This window comes from Mus caroli, unplaced genomic scaffold, assembly GCF_978045245.1.
Source record: "Mus caroli unplaced genomic scaffold, Mus_caroli_1 scaffold_17, whole genome shotgun sequence".
Lineage (NCBI taxonomy): Eukaryota > Metazoa > Chordata > Mammalia > Rodentia > Muridae > Mus > Mus caroli.
In genome coordinates, this window is record NW_028227272.1 from 75,291,876 (window position 1) to 75,315,379 (window position 23,504).

General features: G+C 42.9%; 1 non-coding gene and 1 pseudogene across 1 annotated transcript; both read left to right on the plus strand.

Annotated features, from left to right (window-relative positions):
- The first annotated feature begins 566 nt into the window (after positions 1–566).
- On the plus strand, positions 567–697 carry LOC115029636 (small nucleolar RNA SNORA17). Its single transcript, XR_003835201.1, has one exon. It is a non-coding gene; the product is annotated as a small nucleolar RNA SNORA17 (small nucleolar RNA).
- An 85-nt stretch (positions 698–782) lies between these two features.
- LOC147000673 (histone deacetylase 1 pseudogene) lies at positions 783–9,711 on the plus strand (annotated as a pseudogene).
- Positions 9,712–23,504: the final 13,793 nt, after the last annotated feature.

A 23,504-nucleotide genomic window follows, 5' to 3' on the forward strand; every position in this document is an offset into this window, starting at 1 on the left:
GGAGGGTAATAGAGTGAAAAGTTCAGTGGGTCATTAGGAAAATGTCACAAATCCCATTGGTTTGGAAACCACTTCATTTGAGAGGGTATTTTTTTATTATCTATTACGTCTATGTATTGATTATGAATAATGGGTTTCACTGTGACACTTTCACATATGGATATATTTTTCCCACATTCAACCCCTGCTCCCCCAAATGAGAAGGTTTTCACAGAAGTCAATATGGCGTGTCTCTTGGCTTGCTGCTGGACATAAAGCCAGGACTTCATGCAGAGAAACCATGAGCTCTGCTCACACAACATGGCTGAAACCACAAGACACAGAGGCCATATGAGGACTCAGATCTTTCCTGACAACCCAAATGCTGTTGTGCTGTAGAAATACAAAATATTAGCTAAATGCAACGGCCCAAACCTGGAATCCTAGCTCTAAGGAGGCAAAGGCAGATCTCTGTTAGCTCCAGGCCAGTCAGGCCAACAGAGCAAGACCCTGATATTTTTCTTTTTGTTTTGGGGGGGGGGGTTGTTTTTTGTTTGTTTAAAAAACACACACACAAGAAACAAAATGGTGCCCATAGAAGCATTGCAGGTGTGAGTATTCTGTCACATGTGCGTCTGCAGGTGGCAGAGAGGAGAGAGGCTACACCTTTGCTCAGTGTTCTGACCCGTGAACACCTGACTGGGTGTAGCCTGACACTCCCTGGGGGGAAAAAAAAAAAAGACGAGAGCCTGATTACCAGGAAGAAAGGCAAGATAGAGACTAGAAAAACCACACCTGGAACCATGGGGACCTTGGCAGGAGTAAACCGGAAACAGACGACCCTCACATGGGGCCACTCCTGCAGGTCAGGGTAAGGAGCTAGCCCAAGATGACCATGAGGCCTGGACCAGGAGCTAAGCTGGGATAAGCACCAGTCTAGCATCACTCAGGCCTGGGGAAACAGCCCTTGGCTAAGATAACCCCTGCCTGGTGCTGTAATGCACAGGCACATAGCATTCCTGAGACCACTTCTGAGACGATCCCAGACACTCAGAGATAGATCCCTGTGCCACTAAGAGGAACATGTAAGTGGTAAAGTGGAAGAGAAAAAGAAACAGAAGGATGTAGGTACAGTGAAGAGAGGCAGGCAGAACTGGAGACTGAAAAGTATTGAGGAACAGCCTGATGTGAGTAGCCAGTGATGCCACCAGGGACCATGGCGGGGTTCTGGCCTGTGCCACCAAGGGAATAGCGTCTGTCCGTGGCCCTGCAGCAGCAGGAGTCTGTTACCTACCACCAAAGGCCAAGTGATCATCGTTGTCTGAGGACTGCGCAGAATTGACCCTACTCCTTGCCTAGGCATTGTGGGAGAGCTGGCCCTGGGTGCAAGAGAGCCAGGAGAGCTGCCCCTGTCCCCTGCCAGCAGCGGTACTCAGGACAACAGTCTGCACAGTAACAGAGTGGCAGGTGAGCCAGCCTGTGGGAGAGTGTGGGAAGGCTTGCAGTGCCACTCACCTCCGGGGGGTGGGGGGTGGGAGGAGGGCATGAACAAAGGAGAGACGCCTCCCCCCACCCTCTTGCCCCACAACCTCTGTGGCAGGTGGGAAACCTGGCCCTGGAGTCATAAGAGCAAGAGAGCTGTTCCCATCCCTCATCAGCTGTAGCTTACAGAGCAGACCAAGTATCTCACCTAAGCAGCAGGGTAGAGCTAACTCTTGAGTTGGGGGTTGGGGTGGGTTCCTGGTGACCCGGCTCCAGAGTGTAGCAGCAGGAGAGCCAGGAAGCTGACCAGCTCATATCTCTTGGGCCCAGATTCAGGACTCTGAATTGGCAAACCCTAATATGTACCACGCTAATGAACTGCTGGAGTCCACAAAGGGGCGTGTCCTACAGATCCAAAACTACAGGATCTCCATGACACGGGGCAACAACAAGATATCCAGGAGGAGTCCCAGTGAAGTTCCAGTATTGGTAGAGTAGCAGAAGCCAAAGGTCTCGCTTCTACTGACCAACGAGTCATTACAACAAACATTTGCAAGCAAAGAAGTGTAGATAAAAAAGGGTATACTGTGGGATACACTGTGACACAGGGTGTAAGGGTAGAAGACAGGTACAAGGGGAGGGGGAGATGAGTGGGATTGGAATCATGATTTGAAATTCACAAAGAACCAACAAAAAGTTAAGAGAGAAAGAGAAAAGAAATACAAAATGTAACAAAATGTAAAATTATAGATTTTAAACTAACTCTATTTGAAAAAGTAAAAAGAAGCATTAAATTACTTCAGCAATATCTTTTAAACAATCAAATGGATCCCAAATACTATTATTACTTGACTCTCTGTAAGAAAACCTAACAACTTATTTTACTTTTACATGGACAGAGATTATAGTGACTATTGCTCTCTCTCTCTCTCTCTCTCTCTCTCTCTCTCTCTCTCTCTCTCTCTCTCTCTCTCTCTCCCTCCCTCCCTCCCTCCCTCCCTCCCTCCTTCTCTCTCTCCCCCCTACCCTTTGTGTGTGTGTGTGTGTGTGTGTGTGTGTGTGTGTGTGTGTGTTTAGGAAGAGGCTATACGATGAAGTTCACCCAGGACCACACACATTCTGGAAAGGTATCTTATCACCAAGTTACCTCATTACTTCAGTTTGACTAGCCATGTTTTAGACTTCAATAAGCACAGGTCAGCTTATTGAAGTATGGTCAAAGTATGAGAAAATACAGGTCTAGATAAAGATTCAGATGTGAGAAATGCCTTTAAACTTGTGGCTTTCCCTGACATTTAGGCACAGAGACTCTTCCCTCATGGGAGAGAACTCTTGATTTTTTTTTTCCTGGAATTTCAGTTTTCTTCCTATTGAAAGGGTAACGGGATTGCCAGTTCAAGGTCCTCTTCTTTATCTCTGGTCCAGACTCACAGGCCTGATTAAATGTGAATAGAGCTGAGGTGAGACCTTATCTCCTTCCCACCAGGCCGCAGGATGAGATTCTGCTGCAAGAAAACAGGTGTGGTGCTGGATTCCGCATCAGCACCACACCTAGCAACTCATAAAGGCCTTCATTCACAATGTGCCATTGAATCATTAAATCATACCCAGCGGTACTCAGTGACATATTATCACCCCCACTTTACAAAGGGATGACCTGAATCTCAGAAAGGTTAAATTCTTTGTCTCAAAGTACCAAAGTTACTACACAAGAGAGTTGCAACTGAATACAATGTATCCCGCCCAAGCAGAGCTCCCAGAAGGCAAACCAAATGTTTACAAAGGAGTGGATTTCTTTCTTCTTTGGCAAAACCCCAGGTTAGGTCTACTCCAAGAAAATAGCTTGTTGTTACCACTTAGCAAAAGTATTATAATAAATTAGTCCCTTGCCAATCAAACTCTCAATCGTTTAAGGTTTTGTTTACGTTGGACAGGGTTGTTTAACTCTGCAATTTGAAATATTTCGTTTTTGAGATCAAGTGGATAACTAAGGGACTTTTTTTCTCCACTGGCCTTAAAATGTGGTGCAATCCTTTTTGTCTGGCCCGGAGAATAAAAGTGGGTCCACAGCATGGTTGTCACCAAATGGGCAAGCCAAGTCCTACCCCAGAACATTGGTGACTACTTTCCAGGCAAGGCTCGCTGTTATGTGATTAGCGCTCTGGCTATGAGCTGTTTGGATTTGCTGTTCTATCCAGGATCTAAGTTTCTGTGTAAAGAATGACAGCATCTCAACTTCTGATGCTGGATGGGAAGGATCAGGACAGATTCTAAGTTCTACAGCCAAAGACAATTCTACACGTTATCCACTCAACCACTCCTCACTGGAGAAACCTAATGGCCTCCAGAACCGTATTTGCATGGATGGGTTTGGGGTGTTTTCTGCTTGTGTTTTCTCTGCTGCACTCAACTCCTTTCTTACTTTTATTTCTTTTTACTCTGGCGTTATCTTACTTCCTGGTTAGGGGCCCCGTTTAAGTCAATATTGTCTCTTTTGTAGTATACACCTTTTCAAATTTTTAGCTAGTAACTTTCGCAAATCATAATGAAGTTACGTTCCATGATTATAGAGAATCAGAGTTACTGTGGAGGGGCAGGTGGATTGGTTAGGTCTGGAGAGGGTGGATCAGAATTACTGTGGAGGGGCTGGTTGATTGGTCAGGTCTGGTTGATTAGTCAGGTCTGGATAGGATCAGAGTTATTGTGGAGGGGCTGGTGGTGTAAGGGACCTATAGTGCAAGTGTAAGGACCTGAGTCTGATCCCCAGCACCCACGTTTGGTGGTAGTGCATGCTTGTAAACCAGTGCTCGAAAGACAGACACAGGAGAATCCCTGGAGTTAACTTGCCGGTGAATCTAACTGAATTAGGAAACCAGAAGCCGCAGGTCCCAATGAGAGACCCTATCTCGGGAAACATGGCTGATAGGTCTTAAGTTTAATGGATGAGCTCCTTATGCATGCGCGCGCGCGCATGTGTGTGTGTGTGTGTGTGCGCGCACACACACACACACACACACACACACACACACACTTCACTGTGGAATTTGTGAAGGTCCAGAATCAAGTTAAAACTCAAGTCTTCCAAACATAAGACAAAATAATAAGAAGAAGCTGAAGAAGGTCGGTGTGTTTTGGCGTCTTTTGCACAGCAAACCCTCTAGTATCTTTTCATAGGTGCTACAGTGATGCTGGTCCAGGATTGCCTTTGGTGAAGTGCTGAGCAGTGACGCCTTTGCCCTAGTTATGTGTCGCACATTGTTATTTCCTAAACAGCAGTCAAACACTGAAAGAAGGAAAGGAGGATGCTACAGGCCACTAAGCTGCTCTTATTGTCTACTTTATCTCTCAGTTCTATCCCTTCCTTCCTCTACAGGAAATGAAGAAGACATACATGATAAGGAATTTCAAGCATGCAAAAAAAAAAAAAAAAGTAAAGTATTAAGCTCTTAGCAATAGCCAGCAATTTTTAAATTAGGGGTCAAAAGCATAAATAACAGAAGTCACTATCCTCCTTGTCCTTGTACCCGATCGCTTCTTCTCTCAATACCCAGCTCTCAGAACCTCGTGAGAACACATTTTGCTGAATGTCTTGCTCCATCTCACCTATCGCTGTAGATTGTGTTAGTACTTCTTTTTAAAGCAATGATTAATTCTATTATTAACAGACAAATCCAAGAAGTAAGCAGAGACATTGGCAGGTCAGTGTTTCTGCTACCAAAGCTGTCCGAGCAAATGCGCATGCGTCGGAGACAACACACCTTACCCAGTCACTGCATGCACACACATGCACATCTGCATAGGAACAGAGCCACAGCAGCTTCTAGTACTTCATAGTGTAATCAGCCATCTCGTCAAAGTAGACCTACAGACTCGCTCGCATGCTGATAAGATTTGCTCCCAGGAAGATCCCATCCTCCTTTTTGTATTCTACAGTGAAGACTCAACCGGCTCCTCTTTCTAGACTGTCACTTTGTGTTCTTTAAAAGATGTTTTAATTAGGCCAAAAGGATAGCTTGGTTGGTAAAGTATGGAATGGAAACATAAGGATCTCAGTTCAGTGCCCAGAAACCGAGGTTAAAAATCTGGGCCTGGCAGCTTGTGCCTATAATCTTGTGATGCTTGGGAGGTCAAAGCTGGGCAGATCCACGAGCCAGCCAGCCTTACTCAATAGGAGATCCAGTCAAGAGAGACAGTCTGAGCCAAAAACCAAGGCATACAGAACCTAAGAAATGATGCTCAAGGTTTCCCTCTGGCCTCTACTTTCATATGCACACATATGAGTATGTGTGCACACACACACACACTCGCGCACACGCACATGCACATACACACGCACACAGTTCTCCAGCACAGCACATTTCTGGTTAGACATTGGTCTATATGTCTAATGTACTTATTCTGTGTTTCTCAGTCCCTAACACTGTAAGAGTAATTTTTCATCTCTTTAGAGACAGCCACATTGAAAGGTATTTTAAGGAGTTAAACTTAGGTTTACATGAGAGAGTACCTCAGGCTGAAAAGCTCAGCGGGTAAAGGTGCCTACTGCAAAAGATGCCTGCCCACACCGGACAACCTGAGTTCAATCCCCATTACCCACATGGTAGAGAGAAAGAACTTATTCCTATAACTTGTCCTCTGATCTCCACGTCCCTGTTACAGCATTCACGTCCCCTCCCTCCCACACACATGCATACAAAATAAAAATTTTAAACATAAGTCAGCTTGTCAGACATGAATAAAAATTAAGGCAAGTGATCTGACGAACTCTGTGCTTGTGTTCTGGCCCAGTTTCAGCACCCCGTCTGTGTGCTTATGTGTGCCCCGTCTGTGTGCTTATGTGTGCCCTGTTTGAGTGTGTTTATGAGCACACATTCCCAATTGCTTTCCTCTAGCTCTTCCTTCATTCCTTTGTTCGCTTCTCAGAATCACACACTAAAATTCCCTGGCGAGACTCTGTCAGAACAGATGCCAAAACAAATGTGCTCTTACTTGTAAACACACCTGGGGCTCTCTCCTTCCCCACAGCGCTTTCTTTCCAAAGCTACAAGGAACGATGCGGCTCCCTAAGGGTTTGGGGTTGGGGGGGAGCCAACTGCCACATCTTAAATATGAAAGGTACCAAGTTACGGGAAATGAAGTGAGTGTTTTCAGGGAATATTAAACTATTATTGTCCCTGAGAGTCAGATGGGTCACGTTTTCTTCTTCTTCATCATCATCATCAAAGTTAGTCCTCTCTCCTTTAAAGAATAGAATACATACAGTGCAGACATGATTATAAGCCCCCACAGTTTCACCTCCTGAACATATACACACTGGCTACATGTAATATATACACATGTATGTACAGAACCTGAAGTAGCAGGTAAGAAATCGGTCTATGTGATTCATGTTCTCTGCGTCCCTGCTGCAGAGACAGAGAGAAATCTTGGGAAACCGGTGTCAGAAATAGATGTTGTTAAGTGGGTTGCCTTTGTAAAACTAAACAGATCCCAGGAACCTGTCCATTCTCAGCAAATAACTGTCAACCCCACATCCCTGACAACGCACCGCACTTTTTAATATGCTTAGACCATAAATCCTCTCGCCACCACCTCACGTTTGACACTGACCTCTTCCCAGCCATTATCCCCCTAAGCAATTCTACAATAAACACTCTTCCCCGGACATTTCTTAGATCAGTAACTGATTACTTTTAGAGTCAACTCCCAGAATTGTGATTTTTTATTTTATTTTATTTTATTTTTGAGCAATGGTAATGCTTCCTTGGACTTTTAAATAAATAAAACTCTGCCTTGCCTCTCCTAGCAGTACAGTTACTGCCCAATATCAAATAAAAGAAGTCATTTTCTCACACTTTTGCCGTCATCGGGTATTTATAAATGGATGAAAGGTGCTGTTATCAGGCTGTGAAGTGACCATTTAAACGATTTCACTCTTTAGTGTTTGTTACTCTGCTAAAATAGTTGGATATTTCCTTTATGCTTCCTGGCTTGTCGTCTTCAGTTCTGGAATCGTCTTTGCCTTTTCCTTTTAGATTCGCCTCTACAGGAATTGGGAGGCCTGTCATTTGTGCAGGTCACTAGAACTGTGGTCAAAAGTAGGGCAAGGACTTTTCCAAGATGACTCATATTTCAAACTGCCTTAAAGGAGAAGGACAGAGTCATATAGCTGGCTTTGTGTCTGTTCCTCGTCTGTCAGGGCCAGGATCTACCGACGCAGCTTGCCTTTGATGCTTTCCAGAATCCTCCCACGCAAAACCTTGGTGAGAATATAAACATTGCTGGGGTTTTCACGGGGAAGGTGGAAAGGAGGTTTTACAAAACACACCTCAGGAAAATCCCTTCGTGGGCATGTCTGTTCTCATTCAGCTTTACCTGGCACTGGAGCGGGAGCGCTTGAAAATAACACAGCTCCTGTCTCCGCCCCATCATAGGCTGGGTCCCCAGCCAAAGGAAAGGACCTCCAGTTACCGGAACACCCGCCCCCCCCCTCCCCCCCCCCCCCCCCCGTCTGCTTTCAGAAATCAAATTAACTTTTTTGGAGCACACCTTCCAACATATCACGCCAACACTGGCAGTCTGGCAAGATTCTGAATGTCAGAGCAGATCTTCAGATTGGCCTAGGTTAGATCCCTTCTAGAGAGTTCTAATTCTCTTCGGCTGACTTCTGCACTTCTATAGTCAGTTCCGCTTCCAGGCACTTTTCCTCACTGCAACTTTGGATTGTTTTTTATTGCTTTATTATTATTAATTTTATTATTTCCCTCTACAATATGAACAGTTTCAGTTCCGGTAGCCAAGAATGGCCTTTATCCTCCTGCCTGCTTTCAAATTCTAGGAGTATAGGTATGCACCAACATGCCTGGCTCTTATTTCAGTACTCAGGAGGGAGAGGGGGAGAAAAGGGGGGGGAGGGGGAAGAAGGGGAGGAGTGGGGAGTAAAAGGAGGAGGAAGAGGGGGAGGAGAGGAAGAAGTGGAAGGGAGAGGAGGAGAGAGGGGAGTTGGGGAGAGGGAGGGAAAAACCAGTGCTGTTCTTATATGCTTGGCTCCTGGCTCATAGCTGGTGGGTGGAGATGCAAGATGTAGCTTGGTAACTGTTGGGCGAAGCAATTCCTAGAGGAATTGCTAACAGATAGACCATGATTCACTAATGATAAGGATATATTCTGAGAACTGTGTAGGAAAGCAGTCCTCATGCTGCAGACATCAGAGTAAACTCTCACAAATAACAACTTAGATATCAGGTGATAGTGTTTTCTCTGTTGTTGACTGAAATCCCTCATAGAGCAAACCCCTGAAGTTGAGTTTCCCTTCACACATATTTATAATTAGTATTTCTTTACTGGGTCTCATTACATTTTTCACTACTTCTGAACTCAGATCATTATACTTGCGTTGGTAATAAAAATTCTTTTATCTTTCGTTGAAGAAATTCCTCAAAATTCAATTAAAAGCATGCTGATATTTGTGCTCTATACAGACACACACATAAACACACATATACAGTTTTATTGTTGAATAAGTTTACTTCTGTTTCCAGTCCATTCATTATTTTATGTTCCTTATCCATATTTGTTTTCTTTCCTTGTCTTAAATAGAAATTAGTATAGAATTTGTCAAAGGCCATTTAAAGCATCACCATCTAAATATATTAAAACATCAGACTGGCAGGAGCACTGGGTGGTGAGAAAGATGGCACAGACTCAGGGCAAGAGGAATGTCTGTTAACAGGGATGTTGGAAACTATTTTATGGACAGGGCCACCCAATGAAGCCTCACCAAATCCACATGACTCTCGATTTGCCGCTCAACTACATCTCTACCAAAAACTGGAAATCTATCGTCCTCACAGAGCCAACGCTGAGGAGATGACCAAGTCCCACAGTGATGACTACATTAAATTCTTGTGCTCTATTCGCCCAGATAACGTGTCTGAATACAGCAATGCAGAGATTCAGCGTTGGTGAGGACTGTCTGGTAATCAATGGCCTGTCTGAGTTGTCAGTTGTCTATTGGCGGCTCCTTGGAAAGTGCTGTGAAACTTGATAAACATCAGAGGGACATCACTGCGAGGCAGGCTGGGGGGGCTGCATCATGTAAAGAAGTCTGACATATCAGGTTTCTGTTACATCAATGAGATCGAGATCGTCTTGGCCATCCTGGAACTGCTAAAGTATGGCCAGAGGGTGCTGTATGTTGACGTTGATATTCTAAGTGGAAAAGAAAACAACCAGAAGACAAAATCCTGAACTGCCAAGCCTGCTTAGGAGCTCTGTTAAGATGCTCTGATTAAGCTTTCTAGCAGGGGTGACTTGGTGTTCTCTGAGCCCTTTTCAGGCTTGGGTAATATCAGCCATTTTTAGGCTGATTCTGTTTATATCTTCCACAGGTCTTGGGCAAGCAGAAAACTTACATTGCCCTGCCTTCCCCCAGTTCTCCAGGTGGAGGTTCTTAGCTTGGCATCCTTTTTGAGATATTTTCTTTTAGTGAGACTCTTTGTAATAAATGTATAACAAAACAGCACATTTCTGTAAAAAGAAAACAAAAAGATATTAAAACATGTGTAGACATGCACCAGGAATTCCACCAGACTGGTCTATAAGTTACAAACTCACAATTCTGCTTACCTCCATACAGTCAGGATTACAGATATAAGCTGCCATATGCCGGCCTATCTGGCACTTAAAATGAGTCAACATTTTAACTAGTTATAACCATTATCAAGACAAACCCCTTTACATTGTTTTTAATATTTTATTGGTCCAGATATGTTCTGTGCCTTCATAGTTATTTATATTTCTATAGCCTGGGCAGTCAACATTATTAAAACAGAAATTAATGCAAAATCATTTGAAATGCTTTGACTTAAAATAAAAATAAAACAAGTATTGCAAATTAAAAGTTATAAGGGGGCTAGAAATCAGTACGAGTATAATGAATTGCAAAATGTTATACTTATTTTTTTCTAATAGAAGCAGCAGAAGAGGATGAAGAGAAAGAAAGATGGAGACAGGGAATAACAGAGATATGGTCAAAGTAGATAGCATCATGCCCCATGATTGACAGTCCTTCAGTACAGAGTGAATAGTGTGTGTGTATGCGTGTCTTTGTGTGTCTGTGTGTGTCTGTGTGTGTGTATGTCTCTCTGTGTGTGTCCGTGTGTGTGTATGTCTCTCTGTGTGTGTCTGTGTGTGTTTATGTCTGTGTGTGTGTCTGTGTGTGTGTGTCTATGTGTGTCTGTGTGTCTGTGTGTGTATGTCTGTGTGTATGTCTATGTGTGTATGTCTGTGTGTGTGTATGTCTGTGTGTGTGTATGTCTGTGTGTGTGTCTGTCTGTGTGTGTCTGTCTGTGTGTGTCTGTCTGTGTCTGTGTGTCTGTGTCTGTGTGTCTGTGTCTGTGTGTCTGTGTCTGTGTGTCTGTGTCTGTGTGTCTGTGTCTGTGTGTCTGTGTGTCTGTGTCTGTGTGTGTGTCTGTGTGTGTGTCTGTGTGTGTGTCTGTGTGTGTGTCTGTGTGTGTGTCTGTGTGTGTGTCTGTGTGTGTGTGTCTGTGTGTGTGTGTCTGTGTATGTGTGTCTGTGTATGTGTGTGAGAGAGAGAAAGAACAAGTTGTTCTACTTATAAGATGTCTATAAAGGAAAGCAAAACAGTCAAATGATCACTAAAATAGGAAATAAGGAATTATTATTTGAGATAAGTAAAAGTTTAAAGGCAGGAAATGTAGCTCTCAATTATTAGACTAACCTGTGCAAGGCTCTCCGTTCAATCCACAACACTGCCAGAAAGAAAAAAAAATCAAAATCAAACTCTAGTATAGTGATAGAATTGGGTACAAAAAGATAAATAATATTTTTCCACTTATGCTTTTTTAATCTTTACATATATGAGTACTTTGCCTACAAGTATGTATATGTATCATGCACCTGTGTGGTACTAGAGGAGGGCAGTAGAAGGTATTGGATCTCCTAGAATGGAGTTACTGATGGATGTGAGCCACCACATGGATGTTAGACACCAAACCAAGGTCCTCTGCAAGAGCAACAAATGCTCTTATCCATCTCTCTGGACCCCGAATAAGAATTCTGGAAATTATATTATGTCAATAAAAGTTTCACCAAACTAGAGAACTGCTACAAGGGTGTTGCAAGTCAATTTCTTTCCTGTAGGATAAATTCTTGAAAATAGTTGACTAATAAGATCTTATAAATGAATAGTAGTTAAGAAATCCTATTAATGTCTAGGGAGGAAGATACTTATATAAGCAAAGTTCAGATGTGAGCTTTCACAATATATGTCGCCATTAACTTCTCCATCCTTGCCACCCGTATTGAGCTTCCAGCTCTCTTGACAGTACATCTTCCCTGCCATCTCTCCTTCAGACTCCCCTCTCTGTTCCTTTGGATATTTTTTCCCTTTTAGGCATGAGATTATTCTCAATTGAAACACCTTACATGAAGGGCATCTCACTTAATTCTCTAATTCAGCCAAAAAAATGATCATTTTCTAAAGTTCCTTGGATACTTTTGCCATGCACCCAGATAAGTACAGCTGCTCTAGCCCCCACCCCCGCCATTTGCCAATGAAGTTAACTGTGAGAGATATGATCCCTTGAATGGCCATGAAGAAACACTGGGCAGGCAATGGAGTTATCCTATCAAATAAGACTACTAAGAACAAATTATGTCTACAAGGTGAAGACATTTCATATATCCTACGAAGCCCAAGGGTCCATTTTGATTCACACTAGAAAAGCTGAAGGGGCTAGGAGAACTGGTTTACTCAGATGACCAGATGGGTAAGAGCAGATAAAATGAAAGTAAAGCAAGCAAAAGCTTCGAGGGATGGAAGGTCATTTAAGTGGGCATGAAGGAAACAAATGTGAGAGAAAAGAAGCATCCACTGAAGGTAGGGCAGGAAGCAATGGGGGCACCTGAGACAGAAATGGCAAGGCGGAGTAAACACAGATGGTGCTGACTGGGTACCTGTTCCTGTATCTGCATCTGACATCCATTCCTGCATCAGGAATGGCTGAGGTGTCTGTCAACAAGATCTGTGCTTCCCTTCCTCTTGGCATGAGTCTTAGGCTGTGTTGTGTGTTCACCACACCACAAGCCTTTCCCCCTGAGAAACAGATTATGAAGAGGAGGCTCCCAGCTCCGAAGGTATAAAGAATAAAATTGCACTGGTGCGAAAGATCAGGTTTTTTTCCTCGGATTTATTTTGCACACTTAGAATGTTTACAAAATGACAGTGAGGAAGGTCACCATAGTGTCAATTACTGTTTACTGGCAGAAAGGAAAAGGGGAGGGGCAAATCTGTTGTTTTGCTTCTCAGTGACAGCTTTAAATCTTCTCATCTTTTCTTCCTGCCAAATCTATTCCCAGAAAGTTTTTGCTTGTTTGTTGGTTGGTTTAATCTAATTTGGTTTTTAGTGACAGGGTTTCTCTGTATAGCCCTGGCTGTCCTGGAACTCACACTGAAGACCAGGCTGGCATCTTTCCTTATTGCTCTGTTTTAAAAAGTCTATGAAGTTAAAACCTGCCTGGGTTTTAACCTCTAACTTTTTTTTTAAGGGAAAGAAGGAAAAACATAATTTGCAACTTGCAATATAAGTTTCGTTCTGCATAAATTGATAATATGTGGGACACATCATAAATGGGTTTACTACTCCTGACTTACCAAACAGCCTGGCACCCACTGTTGCTTCTTTTATTCATGTGAATCCCTGTGGCTGTCCATCGTAGCAAGACAGAGGAGTCCTATATCTGGTTAACCTGGGGAAAGATCAAAACTCGAAGTTCAAAATGTAATTCCTACTGAATGCATAGCTCTTACAAACCAGAGTCAAGTTGAAAACTGTAAATTGCGCCATTGTTAATTGAGAATCATGTGTACTGTCCCATGGAGGAGTCATCTTGCATTATTACATGAAATTTAATGTCATCTCGTAATCCTTTTACATTCCCCACCCCCATGTTTTAGCGTTTTGATTAGCCTTTGCAAATACAGCCCATGTGTCTCAGTTTGTGAGCATCATCAGGTAACAAACAAAACAACTTTGCACCTCAGATTAACTTGGAAATAGTTTTCTTAGTCTCCTCTTTGTACGTACACACACACAAGAAAATTCTTTTCAAACATGTCTGTGAGGCTGCAGGTAGCAGTGGTGTAGAGCACAGGCTTACCATGTCTGAGGCCCTGCATCAAACCCACCAGTGCCACCAACAAAATTATTCTAAAATAAAACCAAATATGACTATAATCTGGAGATAATAATAGAGACAGAAGCCTTCTGCTTCTTATTGTATGTTCTGAAATAACATTCATGCTGAGATCCAGATATCAACAGTAGGGAAATAAGACACAAATAATAAGTCTTTCTGGACTAGCAAAATGGCTCAGTAGGCATGCACACCTACTACAGCAGGCATGTACACCTACTACCCACCCCGAGGACCTGATTCAGTCCTCTGGATCCACATAGTGTAAAGAGATAAGGTCTCCTGTAACTCTTCCTCTGACGTCCCAGACAGAATGAAGAAATGACTCTACTCTCGTCAAGTCTGGGGAGCTAGTGAATTTACTGAGGCTCTGTAGCATGGGTACCAAGGTAGCGGCATCACTAAAAGGCCCACTGGTACATGGTGATGACTCACAAAAGCTACATCCCCAGACATCCCTGACTCACTTGCAGGCAGCTCTGCTGAGTCCTCTCTGCTTAGCAACTGTGCTGCTTTTAAAATCTCAGGGAAGGGCCTAATGAGCCTTGGGACTCTCCTTTGCTTCCTGAGCCTTCCTCCTCCCTCCACAAAGTGATGTTTCAGTTCAGAGGGGATAGGTACACACCATATAATAACATGGTACTTCTCTGAGCCTTGTAGAACACTAGTACATTCACAAGAGAGTCTGCTTTCAAGATCTAATCACCATCTAATGTCTAACCTCCTAGTTAGTAATGTACACTGGGGACAGTGAGTACTTCAACACAGGAATTTGAAATGTGAGGGTTGGAAGATGAACGTGCAACCTATCGCAAGACTGTTAGGAATGAAGTTACATATGGCTCATGTAAGTTTTCACCTTCCTTTCCAAATAACTTCCATATATAAGCCAACTGCTCCTTCATGAGACAAATACAAATAATCTAAGAAAGAATCCATCTCGGCTCCTTCATAGATGTTTTGGTGATTTGGATGAAGGGCATTGTGAGAGTTAACACTGATCGTCAGTTCCATAGGGTTTAGAATCATCATGGAAATAAATCTCTGGCCTGTCTAGGAGGGAGTTCCAAGATTGAGTTCCTTACAGCAGGAAAACCCATTCTAAATGTAGTTGACACCATTCCAGAGGGTCCTAGACTATAGAGAAAAGAGGACATGAGCTGAGCACATGTATCTCTCTCTCCCTGTTGCTGTCTGTCCTTGCCCTTCTCCTCCTCTTCCTCCTCCTCTGACTGTGGACAAAATGTGACCAGCTTTTTCTTTGTGTTCCTTCTGTCGTGCCCTTCCTACATTGGTGAACTGTACCTTCAAACTAGGACCCCCAAATCAAACCATGGTTCCTCAAGTTTCTTTTTGTCAATGATATCACAGCAATTAAGAAAGTAATTATTACAGAGACCTAATAGTATGAAATGTATAAATTACCTATAAACAGTTTTTGTGCAAAGTTTCATGGTTTGAAATCAGATGTTGGTAGAAATCAGGACTATGGAAGTAGCTTAGTCTGTAAGATGCCTGCTGGGCAAGCATGAGAACCTAAGTTTGATTCTAGAACCCACATAAAAATGCCAGACATAGTAGCAACCACCTATAATCCTAGAACTGGGTGAATGAGGCCGGAGGATGGCTGGGGCTCAGTGGCTAGTCGCTCTAGCCTAATGGTGAGTTTCAGGACAGTAAGAGAGACCGTCTCAAAGTAGACAGTTGATGTCCACAAGAATGACACGAGTTTGACCTCTGACCTCTGACCTCCACATATGTGTGTGTGTGTGCGCGTGTGTACGTGTGCATGCGCACATGCATGCAGCTCATGCTTCAGTACTATAATATGAAACTGGCAAGATGGCTCATTAGGTTCAAGCACACGTGTGTGCACGCACATGCACCTGCAGACACGTCAGCACCCTACACACAGAAATGTTAAGATGCCACAAAAAAAATTAATTATTGTATATTCTATCTTATTTGTAAAACCTTTTTAGCATTTGATTATTTTATGTGTGTATGTTTGAGGGAGGCTGTCCTGGTCTGTGTGTGGAGTTAGATGACAATTTGGGGACTTGTTTCCCCTCTTCACCGTGTGGCCCCTGGGGGGTTAAACTCAGGTCGTGAAGCTTAGCAGCAAGTGCTTTAACCTACTCAGCCTCACATGCTAGTACTGAAACCTATGCATCACGAAGCTCAGATCTTGAGGCTCCAGTTCTATTTTAGACCCAGTGTAAACATCTGCACCGACAAACACAAGTGTCACTTGTGATAGCGTCCTAATGGAAAGCGAAAAGTGATTCATTGTAGCAACAGGGAACTCTAATTCTAGGTCCCTCTCACCACGGCTAACTTCCAGAGAGCTCTTGTGGTTTATATACCTACCGTTCACAGTCCTTCTGGTCTTTGTAGGACCATCATGCACTCGGACATTAACCTTATGCAGTACCTGCGCCTGCTCTAAGCAATAAATAATGAATAGGAAAAATCTCTTGTGCAACTGTTAATGCCAAGAAAACGTGTGTGCAGCGCTGGGCTCCGCTGGCCTCCTCTGGGCTAGATAAACCTGATAACCAAGTTTATTATAATTGTGTCTTAATTAAAGTAAATAAATAATCGGTGAGGGCCCAAGTGTCTCTGATTCGTCTTCATAGCTGGAATGTACAGACTAGCTTAGAGCCTGGGTCTCCAGACACTGAATCCCATATAAAGATAAGAGGGATCACAGGGATTTTTTCTTCTAGTTCTGGGTTTTGAACGTGCGTTGACAGAATAGCAGGATTTTATATCTATATTATCCTAAAAAAAAATACATACATACTGAACCCATGGGGCCAGGAACCAACTGTATAAATAAACAAACAATTCTCCAGTTTCAGGACTCCTCTACTCATAAGCTGGAAAATGAGCCTTACCCCAACTTTGCAGCTTAACATGAATTTTTTTTTTCCTCAGAAAATTAACTTTGTGGAGTAAGGTTAGAAACCCAGCCAAGGGACAAAAGCTACTGGTGTACAAATACACCACTACATTTTATTTTTAGCTACCATCTTAGCAGCTCAGTGTTCAAATGTGTAATGATAAGGAAGCGCTACCCATAATCTGCCATCTTCCGCTCACCTCTCATTTGCCTTGGCATTAATTGTACATCTTTTAGATCTTCCTAAATCAACACCTATGCTAAATTGCTACTCAAGTCAAGCCAGGGGGCTTACATCTGCATCCTGTCTGGTCCAGTCTGAAAGCCTGCAGACTAGGCTGTCTACATTTCTGTAGCACTCCAGAGTCTGGCTGGAAGCCCCAGTTGCTGGCAAGCAAACCTTTACTGAACAGCTCTCTCACATGCCTTAAAAATAGCTAGTAGGATGTACTAACACATATCACTCAAACTACAAAACAGCTCCTGGGCCTGGGATTAGGACAATAGTGGAAAACACCATGTGTCAGAGAGGATGGCACTAATATTTAGAAATGATTTTCTTCTCCTAAAAAAAAAATACTTGAACTTTTAATCAACACAGACTAATTGTGCATGTTCACAAAGTATCATGTGACATTTAAATACATAGAATGTATACTATTCAGAGCAGAGTAAATTTGCATAACTATGACTCTATTATTTCTTTGTGTTAGAAACATTCAGAGTCCTCCTATGGGTTGTGACCACTAGAGAACACATATTTCCAAAGGTCTTAGGAACTGGGATATCTCTCTCTGTAGAAAAATTACAGTTATGAAGTAGCAATGACACTAAATGTATGGTTAGGACTTCCTAGGACCATCGGAAATAGGTGTTTTCTGACGGTTGCAAGCCACAGGTTAGGAACTGCTGTGACCTACTCCATATTTTGACATATATTAATTGTTGTCCGTCAGAAATAATAGTCCAACTTGATATGAATCCTAGACCTGGCAGTGGAACCCCTACCAGGCAGCACAGCAGGCAAGCCATTCTATCTGTAAGAGTTTCCTGCCTGGTTTTCCTGGGACATGAACCTTAAGTCCCTGCCTTGGCTCAACCTGTGCTATCAAGTTTCTGCCTCCGTCATACTTTTCACACTAATATTATAATAAGCTCCAGATTTCAAAACTAACTTTTGTCAAACTCTTCTGCTTTGGCTACATTTGGTGTGCCTTTTCATTCATTCATTCATTCATTCATTCTTTTCTTCAATCGAATAAATACCTTTATTTCTAATTAATTTATGTTTACTACTTATTTAATTGTCTGGCAGGTCCTAAATCTAGTGTTTTCACACAGTAGACAAGGACGCTACCACTGAGCTATGTTCCTCACTTGAATAAATACCTTCTCTGCTAGACAAGGCCACGGTGCTCCCCAGCTGGTAAGACACTGACCTCAGTACAGTACCTGGTCTTATTTGCTGAAGAATGAGGCCCAGGGAATCCCCAAGGTTGTTTATTTACCAAAGGAGTGAGAAGTCATTTGTGTCGCAGACTTCTTCTCTCCCTGGCTCTCCCAGGAGTGATTAGAAGAGATAGTTTTCAAAACAAGACGACCCTGGTACCTTTGTTGTTCCTCCATACCTATGACTCATTCAGTGGTTAAGAGTCCGAGCTCATGTTTTTCTTGGCCTCCACCTAGGAGCATTCTGGGAGAACGTGTCCAGAGACTTCCTCCCCCTAATGTAAACCTAGCCATAAGCACAGAGCAGGTAGAGAGTCAAAACCAACTATGACCTAAGCAATAAAAAATGCCTTTGCGTAAAGTTTCTGTCTTATAAAACTTGATAGCTCTTATCTATCCAAGTGCTAAAGTCCAACTGCACAGGGCACAGCTGAAACACTATAAACTTTGTAACACAAAAAAAGTCAAGTTTGATCATTATGACTGTTCCTTCTGTTTTTTTTTATTTTTCAATGAAGCAATGATAATAGAAATTGTTTTTCTTTAATACAATAAAACCAGGAGAGCTAGAAAAGTCTCCTCACGAGTGTCTATACATTATCATTTCTAAAAAGTTGTACTCGCCTGGTAATAAAATGTGTTTTCCTAGTAAGTGACTTGCCATAAACTTCCACCTTGTCAACCACTCCTAGCATGTGACAGAATTACTTCTGTCTGTTGGATCAGAAACAAGCTGCAGGTCGAGTAAGACAGATTCTTCAAGCAGAGAGGTGTATTTAAACGTGCCTGAGGCAGCTATTAAGCAGCTTTTTGTGTTGCACCTTCTTGTAATGTATGTGGTCAATTTGTGGGAGGAAAATGGCATTCACAATTCTTAATATAGAAATCACCATTTTAAGTAACCATCCCTGGATGCTACTGTCTTTGAGCCCCTGACAGGGGGTGGAGCAAAGACCACCAAGGCTCTGTCCATTCTCAATATGCACACAGACTAAGAGAAATCAAAGAACCTGGTCAAGAGGCAAAGTAACCAACGCTATAACCATGGATTAAACAGTACTGTGAGAAGATGGATTGTATCTTGGAAATTAGCAGCCCAGTGTGCATGTCAGAGCAATGAGAAAATAGAGAGGTTATGGGGGAAAGAGTTTGAAGTTTAAGAGATTCAGACTTAAATCTTAGGAGGCGATGTTCTTAGAGTCATGTTTCCTTATCCTTTCCTTACAGGCTCCTGTATGCTCTGTTTTCTGCACGACACAGTCTAACGCGTATTTACGAGGTCTGTAAAACTCCCGCTGGAAAGAAACCTGCTGCTCATCCCCTTGCTCGCCTTCTTGGCCCCTGTTCGTGTCAGAGGAGTTTCACTTCCCCCGGTCACCCTCTCTGACCTTCCAGCCTCTCTTCTATTCCATCACCTGTTACTTCTCTCGAGCTTGGCCACCAGATGGTTCCTTCCCTTTTCTTCTCTAACTATGAAATGTATCCACTCAGCATGCATGTATGCATGCATGTATGTTTGTATGCATGCATGCATGTGTGTATGTTTGCATGTCTGTATGTATGTATATCTGTCTGTATGTATATTATACACACATATATATTTTTTTTTCTGTCAAGTGTTGGTAGCATATTCTTGTAATCCCAGCACAGGGGAGGCCGAAACAAAGGGGAATCCCTGGGCCTAAGGGCCAGCCAGCCTAACTCACCTAGGAGGTAAGGTTCAAGCCAGTGAGAAACCCTGTCTCAAAAAGAGGGGGTTGTTATCTGAGGAATGACAAAAGGTGATCTCTGTTCCACACACACCACATATCTTCTCCTGTACACACACACACACACACACACACACACACACACACACGCACGCACGCATGCACGCACCACCACCACTGAAAACAAAACAGAAAAGCAGCTATTAGAATTTTTTCATTATTTAGTGTTCCATCAACTCAATGCTTTTCAGTTTCTTCAGAGCAAGGATCACTTGTGCCCCCAAAGAAGTTCATAGTAATTTTTCAACATAATGGGTGAGAGCGTTAAGAAGCCACAAGTTTATTTGAAATCTATTATTGTAAAAACTGTCCTACTAATAAGTTGCTAAGAAAAATGTCCACTAATTTATTATTACATTTTCCTAATGCTGGAGAAAAATTAATATTTAACATTATTAGGAACAAAATGACTTCAAAATAAAGACTAAAATTTTAAATTGGGTAAAACAGAAAAGTCATTATACTGTCCTAACTATTCCTGTCTTTTGTACTTAAATCATATAAGTGAAATATAGATAGAAACTTGGGAGAAAAATGAAGCAAAAACTAGAAGGAAATACTCATAGAATCAGAAAGAACGATATCTTTGAGTGAGCTAGTTGACCATGACAAATAGTGATGAGCACCCAGGTCCCTGCTTGAGATTCGGGCATTTATCCCCACAATAGCTGGCCAGAGGAGGTGATGGCTTTCCAGGATCTGCCTAAAAACAGAAGCAGATTACCCAAGAAGAGCCCCTATTTGAAGACTGTTTAATAGATGGATGGGAAGATGCAGTATAATCCATTTGCTCCCAAATTGGGCAGTTCTGAAGGGGTAGCTATCTTAGGGTTTTACTGTTGTGAACAGACACCATGACCAAGGCAACTCTAATAAGGACAACATTTAATTGGGGTTGGCTTACAGGTCCAGAGGTTCAGCCCATTACCACTAAGGTAGGAACATGGTAGCATGGCAGGCAGGCAGGCATGGTGCAGGAGGAGCTGAGAGTTCTTTATCTTCATTTGAAGGCTGCTAGAAGACTGGCTTCCAGGAAGCTAGGATGAGGCTCTTAATGCCCATATCCACAGTGACACACCTACTCCAACAAGGCTACACCTACTGCAACAAGGCCACACCTTCTAATAGTGCCACTCCCTGGGCCGAGCATATACAAACCATCACTGTAGCCCAGACTTAGCACCTGTGAGTCTGGCTGAGAACTTTGTTTAATTGTGTTGCCTCTGTCCTGTCCTTTGCCCGTCATCCTTTGAGAAGCCAGTTTATAAACAAGCTCCCATCTGAGAGTACTCCAGAATATGTACTTAGACTAGTTGGGAATAAAGCACTGACAAAACAACATCAAAGACAACAGCAATACAGACAAGTGGTATTTTGGTATAGCTTAGATTTGGGGGTGTTTCCCCTCAAAGGCCCATTTCATAGAGTATCGCTTGCCACCGCCGAACTATTGAAAGCTGGTAGAACCTTCAAGAGATGTTGTCTAACAAGCTCATGAGAGGTCCTTGGGTTATTGGGGGTGTGCCCTTGATAGAGATGAAGGCACACAATCTCTCTCTTCCTATGATGGCTTGAGAAGTCACTGTTCATTCCGTCATGGTGCTCAACCATTGTTGTCTCCCAGTGACCTCATACATCCAGTACCAGGCTTACCCGTCTTGAACTTGAACTTCCAAAACTGTGAGCTAAATAAACATCTCTTTATTTCATAGATACCACATGTCAGGTAGTTCACACTAGTGACCGCAAACTGCCTACTATAGACATGGAAGTTGACTCAACAACAAGAGGGCTGTGGAGAGCTCAATCAATCAGTGAAGTGCTCCTTGCAAGAATAAAGACTTCAGTTCTTCATATGTCTAGAGCCCATTAAAAAAACAAAAACAAAAACCAATGTACATATGGTGGCATGAGCTTGAATCCCAGTGTTGCAAAGGTGGGGAAAGCTAGATCCCTTGCTCACTGGCAGGCTAGCCTAGGCTACACTTAAGCAAGTTCCGATCTAGAAAGGGATCTTAATTCCAAAAGTAAGGTAAGCAGTGAAGAACACCCAGGTTGTCCTGTGGCCTCCACACATACTTGTGCACACACACACATGCATGCATGCACACAAACACACACAAAACAACAACGATAACCTAAGATAGGTAGGGAAATATAAGAGAAGGAGGGACTGTGTCAGAATAGAAACTAGCCTTCTATGCCAGGGAGCTAATACCTTCTATGTGCACAACAGTGGTTTCTAAGATGTAAACAAAGCACGCTCAGGGGTGTAGAAAGCACTTCTTACTATTCATATCTTTAACCGTTGCATATTTTTCTGCGTATTTCTGCATATACATTATGTTGATATTTACATTATTTAAGTTTATAGACACAGATTTTTCACATGTGCTCTATTAAAAAACAATAGATGTGTTCACTTAAACTTTAGGACGTGCCTGGAGTGGCAACATATGCCTGTCATTTCAGTACTTGGAAAGGTGGCTACAGGATCATCAGGATCATCGCGAGTTTGAAGTCAGCTTAGACTATAGAGCAAGTTCTAAGCAAGCCTAACCCACCCAGTGAGCCCTTGTCTCAAAACAAGACAAAACTGGAGAGTGCACCACAGACAATAGCGGCATCCATCAGGCCTTTCCAGAGGCCAACTTGTGAAGTAGAATCTTGCGTGTGTGTGTGTGTGTGTGTGTGTGTGTGTGTGTGTTGCTCACAGTCAGGGGTGTGTGTGGAAGTTGGAGAATAGCTAGCTAGAGTCGGTTCTCTCCTTCCACACATGAGCCCGTGGAGCTCCAGCCCTCCGGCTTGTAGGCAAGAGCCTTTAACCCACTGAGCCACCTACCTGGTCCCAAGCCAAGAGGGAATAGAGCAAGCCAAGAGGGAACTAACAGAAAATAGTGTTTACCAGGGCACACCCCAGACTAATCAAATCAACTCTGTGGGATGGAAGGCAGGATCAATATCTTCCTCCTTCCCTGGCTGAGTCGCTCTCGCTAGACGCGACTGACTAGAGCTGTAATTGTTAAATCTGAGCTGGCGAACTAAACGCCGACGTCCCTTAACTCAAACTAGAAAAGCTTTTCAAAAGCTACAGGTGGATGAAGGCCAGAGATGTAAGGCATGTTTTTTTGTTGTTGTTTGTTTTTTACCTTCAGACTGGAGTATGAGTAATAGTTTTCTCTTCACTTTTTGTTTTTACTTCCTTGTGAAGCCCGGCAGTCACGTGATTGGTGCCAGGCTCTCTCACTGCGGGGGAAGTAATGAGTAACTCGCTCATTAAAAGCCCTTTTACATAAGCCACTTTCTTATCTGCTGGAATTCAAGTGAGCTCCCAGAGCCCGCTCAGCTTGTATTCCCAAGTTTACACAATAATAAAACCCACACAATAACCTTCTTACTCCTCTCTTACCAGCCCATTATTCAGTGCTGATTAGCTTTGAAATGCAAATAGTCCTATCAAATAGCAAGCCCCGGCCTTCACCGTGCTGAAGCTGCCTTGGGGTGAAAGTCAAAACCAGTGCATGTGAAGACAAAGTAGCCCTATCCAAAGGCCCCTATGTGATCTCCAATATTTCCAGGATTAGGGACAGGATATGAAATCTTTGTACTGATTTACAGATAATCTCTGCTACATTCTTATGTTTCCAAACTCCTGATCTGCTTTGACTTGTGGTTAACTCTTTGTTGACCACTTGTTGAAC